We start from the raw sequence: 9694 nt of genomic DNA, 5'->3' as shown, positions 1-9694 counted from the left end.
GATCTTCTTAGGATCCATCTTTATGCCCTATGTCGATACCACATGCCCCAAAAAGGCGACCGAGTCTAACCAAAACTCATACTTTGAAAACTTGGCATATAACTGACTATCCCTCAGAGTCTGAAGTACGATCAAAAGGTGTTGTTCATGCTCCTCTAGACTGCGGGAGTAGATCAACATATCATTAATGAATAAGATCAAACAAATCCAAATAGGGCATGAATACCCAGTTCATCAAATCCATATATGTTGTTGGGGCATTTGTCAACCCAAATGACACTACTAGGAACTCATAATGCCCATACCGAGTCCAAAAATCCGTCTTAGGGACATCCGATTCCCAATCTTCAATTAATAGTAACCAGACCTCAAATCAATCTTCGAAAACACCTTGACACCCTGATGAAAATGTGCATCACTCTCTCGTACGACCTCGAAATTCGACGATACTTATTGCTATGGTTCCGTAATTATGATACGGATCTAATGATTCATTTTAATCACAAGTCAAAGGTCGTTTGCTTAATATAATACTCTTTATGCCCAAATAAACGATACCAAAACATCAAATAAGAGCGCGACATAACCCAAACACATCCAAAACATATTCGAAACACACCCGAGGACCCCGGGACCCCGCCCAATCACACAAATCAGTCCCAATATATAACACGAACCTATCTAAGGTATCAAATCACACCAACCAACATCAAAACTATGAATCGTACATCAATTCAAGTCTAATGAACTAATGAACTTTTAAACTTCTAAAACTCATCTCGAACCATACCTAATCAACCGGAATGACCTTAAATTTTGCATGCAAGCCCAAAATGACACAACGGACCTATACCAAATCCCAAAACCATAATTCGGATCGGATATCAACAATGTCAACTCTCGATCAAACCTATCAACCTTCTAAACCTTTAATCATCCAACTTTTGCCAAAAAGCATCAAATCAACCTACGGACTTCCAAATCTAAATTCGGACATACATCTAAGTCCATAATCATCATGCGGACCTAACGGAACCATCAAAACTTTGATATGATGTCATTTAACCAAAAGTCAAACCTTGATTAACTCTTCCAACTTAAAGTTTCCGAATGGAGAATTATTCTTCCAAACCAACTCCGATCTTTCTGAAAATCTAATTCGACTACATGTGCAAGTCATAATAAATGAAATGAAGCTACTCAAGATTTCAAACCACCGAATGACATGCTAGAGTTCAAAACGATCGGTCGGGTTGTTACAATTGATTATAGGTGTTTGAAGATAGAATGAGGGGGTTGATCATAACACAGTAGTCTATGGGATAAGTTGGCCACATGACTCCTTCTTAAAATAAGGAGTTCGATTCTAGATCATAGGTCTACAATAGACAATGTGGGTGGTTGATTATAAAACAGTAGTCTACAGGAGAAGTTGATCATATATCTCTTTCTTAAAATAAGGGGGTTGATTCTTGATCATAGGTCTACAATAGATAATGTGGGTGGTTGATTAAAAAAAAGTAGCCTATGAGACAAGTTGGTCACATGACTCTTTCTTAAAATAAGGGGGATTGATTCTAGATCATAGGTCTACAATAGATAATTATGGTGGTTGACAATAAAATAATAGTCTATGATGTACAATGCAGCAGTTGATAGTAGAAACATTAAGTGATTACAAACAACAAGTCTAGAATATTAAAAGAGTTAATTATCTTTATTACAATACCAGTAGCTAAAAGATCAAGAATACTGTAACAATACTTTACAAGTGGTTTTCTTGTGGCCAAGTTCTTTGCAAATGGAACATTTGTTTTTGCCTTATTTCCTGCTGCCAGAAGAACGAGGTTCTAAAATGTTTGGCCATCTCTTAGTCTTTTTTCTATTCTTTGTAGGCTCGACATTGGGTGGAAGTATTTTTGTGGACTGAATCTCGTGAAACACCACCTATTTCTCTTATGTTGGTATTGTGTGAATGGATCCTTCATATGCAGCCAAATATGTTAAAACCTTATAGAACGGAGAGGGGTGCTCGTAAATGGAGGAACCATATCCATCCCTGAAGCTCAATTTCAAAGCCTCCATTATATGTGGGCATGGTATTTTTCCAAATAAAACTGATAACAAGAACATATGTTTAACTGCAGATCAACTACTACATCCCTATCGTGGCCGATGACGCTAAACAAGTTATTCTCTAATTAATGCACCCAGAGCGCATCGTCGACAACCATATTATTCCTAATCTTCTTTTCAGGAGAAGGAACAAAGAGGGTCCAAATATTTTTTTTATTTCAGTACGTCTCTCTTCGAACTTTTCTGCAAACTTTCGAACAATATGATTGAATAATCCAATGATCAGGAAGTCTCTTTGATCCTTAAGCATTGCATTAAGCGATTATGCAATATTTGTTGTCAACACATCGTATCAGTTTCCTGAACATAAGGCCCTGCCCCACCTTTGGAACCCAATTTCATTTGCGAGGAAGTCAGCTAATTCCTTACTTTTATCACGCACTTGCTAAAAATGGTCAAAGAATTCCTTAGTATTATCTGACTGTGCGGCAGAAAAGAAAAGCTTAACAAAATTTCCACAATAAAACCTCTTGCGCATATTTTCAGCAATGTGATGCGTGCAAAAACCATGATGAGCGGTAGTAATTTTTTTTAAAAAGCCATTTCCAATAGGCAAATGCCGATTAGAGATAATGCACAATTCATCACTGTCGTCAACAATGTGCCGCAATTATTCAAAAAGTAGGTCCAAGAATCATCGCACTCTTTATCAACTACACAGAATGCAATTGGAAAAATGTAATTCTATGTATCTTGTGCCACATCATACAACAAGCAACCTCCATACATGACACTCAGGAATGTCCCATCAACACCAATAATCTTTCTCATATGCACGAATCCCCCAATGAAAGCTCCAACAGATAAGAAAAATATCTAAAATATAATTTATCATTAACCTTCAAATCAACAATACTTCCTTCATTATAGGACATCATAACATGGCGATACGCTTCCAACAAAGCATACCCCTCTTCCCGAGTACCCCTGATCATAGCCTTAGCTATTTCACCTACCTTCTAGCTCCTCCAATAGGCAATATTTTGGTTAAAATATGCAAATATAGCATCTTTGAGATCTGAGGGGGATTGGCCTTTGCCATTAACAAACCGCTCCTGGTAATATGCATTCAAAGTCTTTGACAACGTGTTAGGATGATGGCTTGATATGTGATGTACCCCGCATGTGTACTCGCCATGGTACTTGGTAATAAAAAATCTATCAGAACTCTCGTACATTAAAGTGCATAACTTCCATAGGCAACTCATATCTCGGCATGCCACGAAGTTAATTTACTAGTACTATTTTTCACACGAAACATAAAACGTATTTTCACATAAACAACCTCCAACTGTTTTATTAGATCCAATTTGTTGTCGAAATATTTCCCAAGGAAATAACCAATACCATCAGGGTGTCTGTGTTATGTAGCTAAAGAGGCCACCAAACCTTCATCTCCAGTTGCCTGACTGACAATATCTGGGAGCTCTTCTGATCTATTGATAAATGATAAAAATGCATATTTTTGTGTATATTTGCATATTAATTCTTGTGTGAGTCACGGAAGTTACATGATTTTTAAAGTGAAATATGCTCATTATGTATTTTTATGTGTAGGAATGAGTTCAGATGAAAGTATAGTAAAAGAAGAAGAATTATTGCTAAACAGAAGTAAGGGAGCAAAATTGGGAGCTCGTCTATGCCCGTGTGTCGTGCGAGGGCAGACACACCGGATGAGATAGCAGCGATGCAAAATAGTGAAGTATGGCAAAGGCGGGAATCACTTGGCGAAACAAAACTAAAAGAGTTGGGAGCTCATTTGTAGTAGCGCATTGCACGAAAGTTGACGCGCTCTCCGGTTCTCCTATCTGATTTTGGATTGTATTGGACGAACCTCCACCCTACCTAAGTCATATAAATACACTCTAAATATACCTTTTACATAAATTTGGAGGAGGAGACATTACTTTAGGGTTACATTGCACCTTTGAAGGCAAGAATACACTAGGAGCAAGGATGAAGATTCAATCACGAGTTTTTCCTTTCTTCTTCCTATTTTCTATTGTTGGTTATGAATTTTAGTGTTGTATTTTCACATACTAATATGAGTAACTAATTTATCATTTAGGGTTTTGATGAAACCTTTTGGAGTATGAATTCTTGTTAAGTTTGAATATAATTTAGCCTTTGAATTTCTTTACTTGTTCAACTACATGCTTATTTTTGTTGATTGAATGGCCATCAATTGACTGTGCCTATTTATTATGTATTGCTTGGGAAAGGGTACATATTTAGGTAGATGTTGAACAACATCACTCCTAACATATATGAGGAATCAATATGGCAGGTTTAAAGGTGGGTTTAGGAATAACAAAGCCTAGACGTGGTCATAGTGAGCGGTAATGTCATGCCCCGAACCTGGGGGAGAGACCGGCACCCAGTGCCTCACTTAACATAGCATACCAACTTGCGACTAAGGGACTCTGAACATACAATGTCATACTTTGGCCATGGGAACATATTGCAAGACAATTTGCGAAGCAAAATATAAAATAGAACGAAAACTAGCTTTGACTAAACATCAATATAAGGATGGGCCGACAAGGACGTCATAACTACTACAGCTGACAAACCAACAAAATATACATACAAAGCCTACAAGACCAACATGCTGCACTAACTGACAGGATATGTCTACAAGCCTCTACTAATGGATGTACTATGATCGAAACAGGGCCTCGACCTACCCATAAGATATATACACAATATGTACACAAAACCCTAGACCCGGCAACTCTGAAGGACATGGAGCTTACTGATCAGGATGAACTCGGGCAACACCTACTGAGGAGGTCTACCCATCTGTCTATTTGAACCTGCACGCATGAAATGAAGCGTCCCCAGAAAAGGGACGTCAGTACAAAATAATGTACCGAGTATGTAAGGTAATAAAATAACTGAAAGCTAAAACTGAACTGATAATATAATAACTGAAAGTAACTGGGAGTCAAAGATGATCTAGAGATATACTTACTTGTTGATACTGACTCAACTCCTTCAATATAGTAAGTAAAATAAATGTCGGACCCTATAAGGCTCGGTATGTGTAACTGCTCGGCCATAGTAGGCTCGCTCATAGGCGCTCGGTCGTACTAGGCTCTATATCTCGGCCATCCCGGGCTCGCTCATAGGCGATCGGCCACAGTAGGATCGGTATATAACTTACCATCTGATCAGAGGTTGCCCAATAGAGGCCTACCCACCGATTATAGCTTGATGGTGGTAAAAATACTGTAATACTTTATATATATAGACCATATGCTCTCTTTACTGGAAGAAGACAATACTCAATTGAATATAAAGTCCCGATAAGGGAGAATAATTTAACTTATGAGACTAGGATAATGTATATAAATTCGGGAGTATGAACTTCTCTTTATGCCTCGTTATCAAACACATGTAGTTACGGATCATGCCAAAATGAACGAAGAGCTTAGCCTTAACATACCTTATCACAATCTTTCCAATCACTAAGTTGAACTCTCCTCTATGAACCTTAATATGCAACAACTATAATAATACCATCATTAAGTTATGAAAGGTACAACTATCGCACAACGAACGACAAGCTTATTTTGTATTAAAACGGGCAGCATCTCCCCTATAATCCTTACTTCCTACAAATTCAAGATAACACCAACAACACAAGAACACAACAATAACAACCTATATACATTATTTTCCATCCTTATATACACCACAAATACTATAAAATAGCCCAACACACCCCAATCTCTTCATACACAAAATGACCACCATAGTAGTGTCAAACAGCCCGAAAATGTTACGACGAATGACCAGCCCACCACCTTGCATTTATGTGGTGTTTATCCACACCCTTCCTTCTCTAAAATGCCACAAAATAGTAGTAAAACATGCAGCCCAACAGCAACACAAAACAGTCCACAAAATAGTCTGCTACAAATGGATAACTCAAACTCACGACTTACGATCACCATCCCGTGAGTTCTTACAAATATAGAATGACTTAACCATGAATTTACAACAGACAAAAATGGATGAAAGAGAGCAGTAAACTTACCTTATTTGTTGGATAACTCAGCTCCTAACTTGGTTCTTCAAACTCTAGGTTTTACCTCCAATTAGAACTTGAAAGGGAGAGAAAATCAATTAGGGTTTGTGGGCAATTTTTGGGAGGAATTTTGCAGAGCTTATGTCTGGTTATTATGCCCTATTATCAATCTAATATATGAAGGAAATAGGCCTTTAAAAGGCCTCTTTGGATGACCTGAACTGGCCCATTTTCGAACTCTCATTTAAGCAAGTAGGTGACACACCTACTTGTCACCTAGCAGTTTGCACAGTCTCACAAAAATGCATATATCTCTCTACTCCAATGTTGTATTGACAAACGGTTCAATGATTTAGAAACTAGACTCATAGATCTTCAATTTGATGGGTGGAACACCCCATAAATCCAAGTATATTGGTTGCAAATTGCAGCTACATTTGACCTAAAGTTTCAGTAAAACTTATGAACGTAACTTGTGATGACTTTCATCGACTTTTGTTCCACAACTCGCTTGACTTCAAAACATAACACATGACTATCTGTCACGACCCAAAACTATAACTTGTCGTGATGGTGCCTATCGATGGTACTAGGCAAGCCGATTCTTCCAAAATACTTCAAATATTTCACAAAATAAACCAAAAACTTGATATGACAGAATTTTCATAAAAACAGGAGTTAAACTTAAAATACAACGCAGAAAAATAGCCCCAAACATCGGGGTGTCACCAAGTCATGAGCATCTAAACAACCAGTCTAAGAAACAGTGTCTACAAGAGTTTGTGTCTAAATGCCAATACAGAAAAGAAAGATAACAAGAAAAAAAAGACAAGGATTGCGAATGCTGGCAACTACCTCGTGAATCTCCGATACTTAACCATGCACAAGATCAACGACCTCCCTGACCGGATACATCTAGATGTGCACATGAAGTGCAGGGTGTAGCGTGAGTATAACCAACTCAGTAAGTAACAAAAATAAATAAGAAACCGAGAAGTAGTGACGAGTTATACAATTACCGTTCACTTTAGTAATTTGAGGAATGAAAGTAGAAATGATTGAATTTCGGCAATATAAGTTAAGTCAGTTGTACATTTACTAAGTTCAGACAAACCGGATACAATATTTTCCAGAAGTTCAGAACAATGACATAATTCAGCTAAGTCCAGCAACAAAGGAAACAAATGTAACCTCTCAGGGTAACGATCACTCAAGCTCTCAATAGATCAAACACTCGGCTCTCAGCCCTCAATAATCACACTCAATAGGTACCTACGCTCACTGGGGGTGTAAGACTCCAGAGGGGATCCTTCAGCCCAAGTGTTATATCGATGCGGCATGCAGCCCGATCCAATCATATAAGTAGCTAAAAGGCTTATTGCGGCGTGCAACCCGATCCATAATTCATAAATAGCCATAAGGCTCATTGCGGCGTGCAACCCGATCCATATACACTCACATAGCTCACAGCTCGACACTCAGGCCCTATATCAGTCACTAACCTCTCTAGCCTCTCGGGCTCTCAGAAATCATACAAAACAGCCCAAAAGAGATGATAACAAGTATCAACAAGAAAACAAGAGGAAACGGAGATATGACACGCAAGTAAAATTGTGACTGAGCACAAGACAACAAATAGCAGCTAATTCAACAAGTACCTGACCACCGCGGGTCCCGATAGTGATATCATATGGCCTAAGCATGGTTTCTAACATGAATGGTAGTCAAATTTCTAGAAGACAGAGGGAACATGTAATTAACAATAAGTTATTTGACTTTACAGTCTCACGGGACGGACCAAGTCACAATCCCCCACGGTGCACGCCCGCACGCCCGTCACCTAGCATGTGCGTCAACTCTAAAATAATCACATCATACCAAAACTCTGGGATTTCATACCCTCAGGACTACATTTAAGACTGTTACTTACCTCAAACAGCGCAAATTCCTACTCTGAAATGCCTTTGCCCCTCGAATCAGTCTCCAAATGCCACGAATCTAGCCACAAGCAATACGATATAATTAATATAGGCTAAAGGAATCAATTCCACAAGAAAAACATAAAATTATAAGCCGAAATCAGAAATAGACAGTTACGCCCCATGTTTTCGTGCGTGAAAGTACGCAATAAATAAATTTATGGAAGCTTAGAAAATGAGATGTTACATCCCGCATTTTCGTACGTTAAAGTTCCATCGCAAGTTAATCGATGTAAGCTCGGGAATGAGATTATTTTGAGATTATAAGTATTATGTTATTTCAAGCAAGTGATAAGTAAATTCGTGAAGGTGAGAGGGTAAGCAAATCGATGAAAGTGAATTTCATCGAAGTTTGGCATTTTGAGATAAAATATGGTTCGGGCTATAAATACCCGTTATTTATGGACTAGTGTCATACAAGGTACCACGTGACCGTGATAATAAGGTACATGAAGTGTGTTAAAAGTGAGTAGTATTCTAAGTAATTTGGGATAATTCTTAATTATATGGGTAATTGATTAATTATTGAATTAGTGGGGGATTAACAAAGTTAATTAAGTTATTGGATAATCTTAAAGCCAAAAATGTGGTAGCAAAATGTAGTCAATCAAATGACTCTTAAATTATGTTGCTAGGTGTCATAATTTGGACATTATTTGGCCAAGAAATCCCTATCAAGTAGGGCTCACATATATCCTACAAGTTTAAGAAATTTACCTTAGTAAGGTATGATTCTAAGTATGGTTCTAAGTATGGCAAGAGACGGATTAAGCTTCAATTCGGATTTGCAACTCTAAGAGATTTGCAACGAAGCTATTCGGTGTAATCGCAATGAGATTTGCAATTCTAAGAGAGCACGGTACAATCTTTATCAAGAACATTATACGGATTTTTTTCTACTTCGATCCGCCATTACGTGTTATCGTAATTGACGTGTGTTTGAGGGATTGTCAAGAGAATCGGCTCAGGTATATTAAGGCTAAACTTTCCTTCATTTTGGCATGATCTTGTAATTACATGTGATTGATAACAAGGCATAAAGAGAAGTTCATACTCCCGAATTTATATACATTATCCTACTCTCATAAATTACAGTATTCTTCTTATCGGGACTTCATATTTAATTGAGTATTGTCTTCTTCCAGTCAAGAAAGCAGAGAGCCTATATTTACAGTATTACAGTATTTTCATTACCATCGAGCTATAATAGATGGGCAGGCCCCTATTGGGCAACCTCAGATCAGATAGTAAGTTATATACCGAGCCTATTGTGGCCTAGCGCCTATGAGCAAGCCCAGTTGGCTGAGATACAGAGCCTAGTATGGCCAAGCGCCTATGAGCGAGCCTACTACGGCAGAGTAGTTATATATACCGAGCCTTATAAGGTCGGACAACTATTTTACTTACTATATTGAGAGATTTGAGTCAGTATCAGCAGGTGAGCATATCTTCAGATTATCTTTGACTCTCAGTTACTTTCAGTTATTATATTATCATTTCAGTTTCATCTTTCAGTATATTGCCTTACCTACTCGGTACATTATTT

This window comes from Nicotiana tabacum, chromosome 17 (genome assembly GCF_000715075.1).
Source record: "Nicotiana tabacum cultivar K326 chromosome 17, ASM71507v2, whole genome shotgun sequence".
Classification (NCBI taxonomy): domain Eukaryota; kingdom Viridiplantae; phylum Streptophyta; class Magnoliopsida; order Solanales; family Solanaceae; genus Nicotiana; species Nicotiana tabacum.
This window is presented reverse-complemented; position numbering follows the sequence as displayed.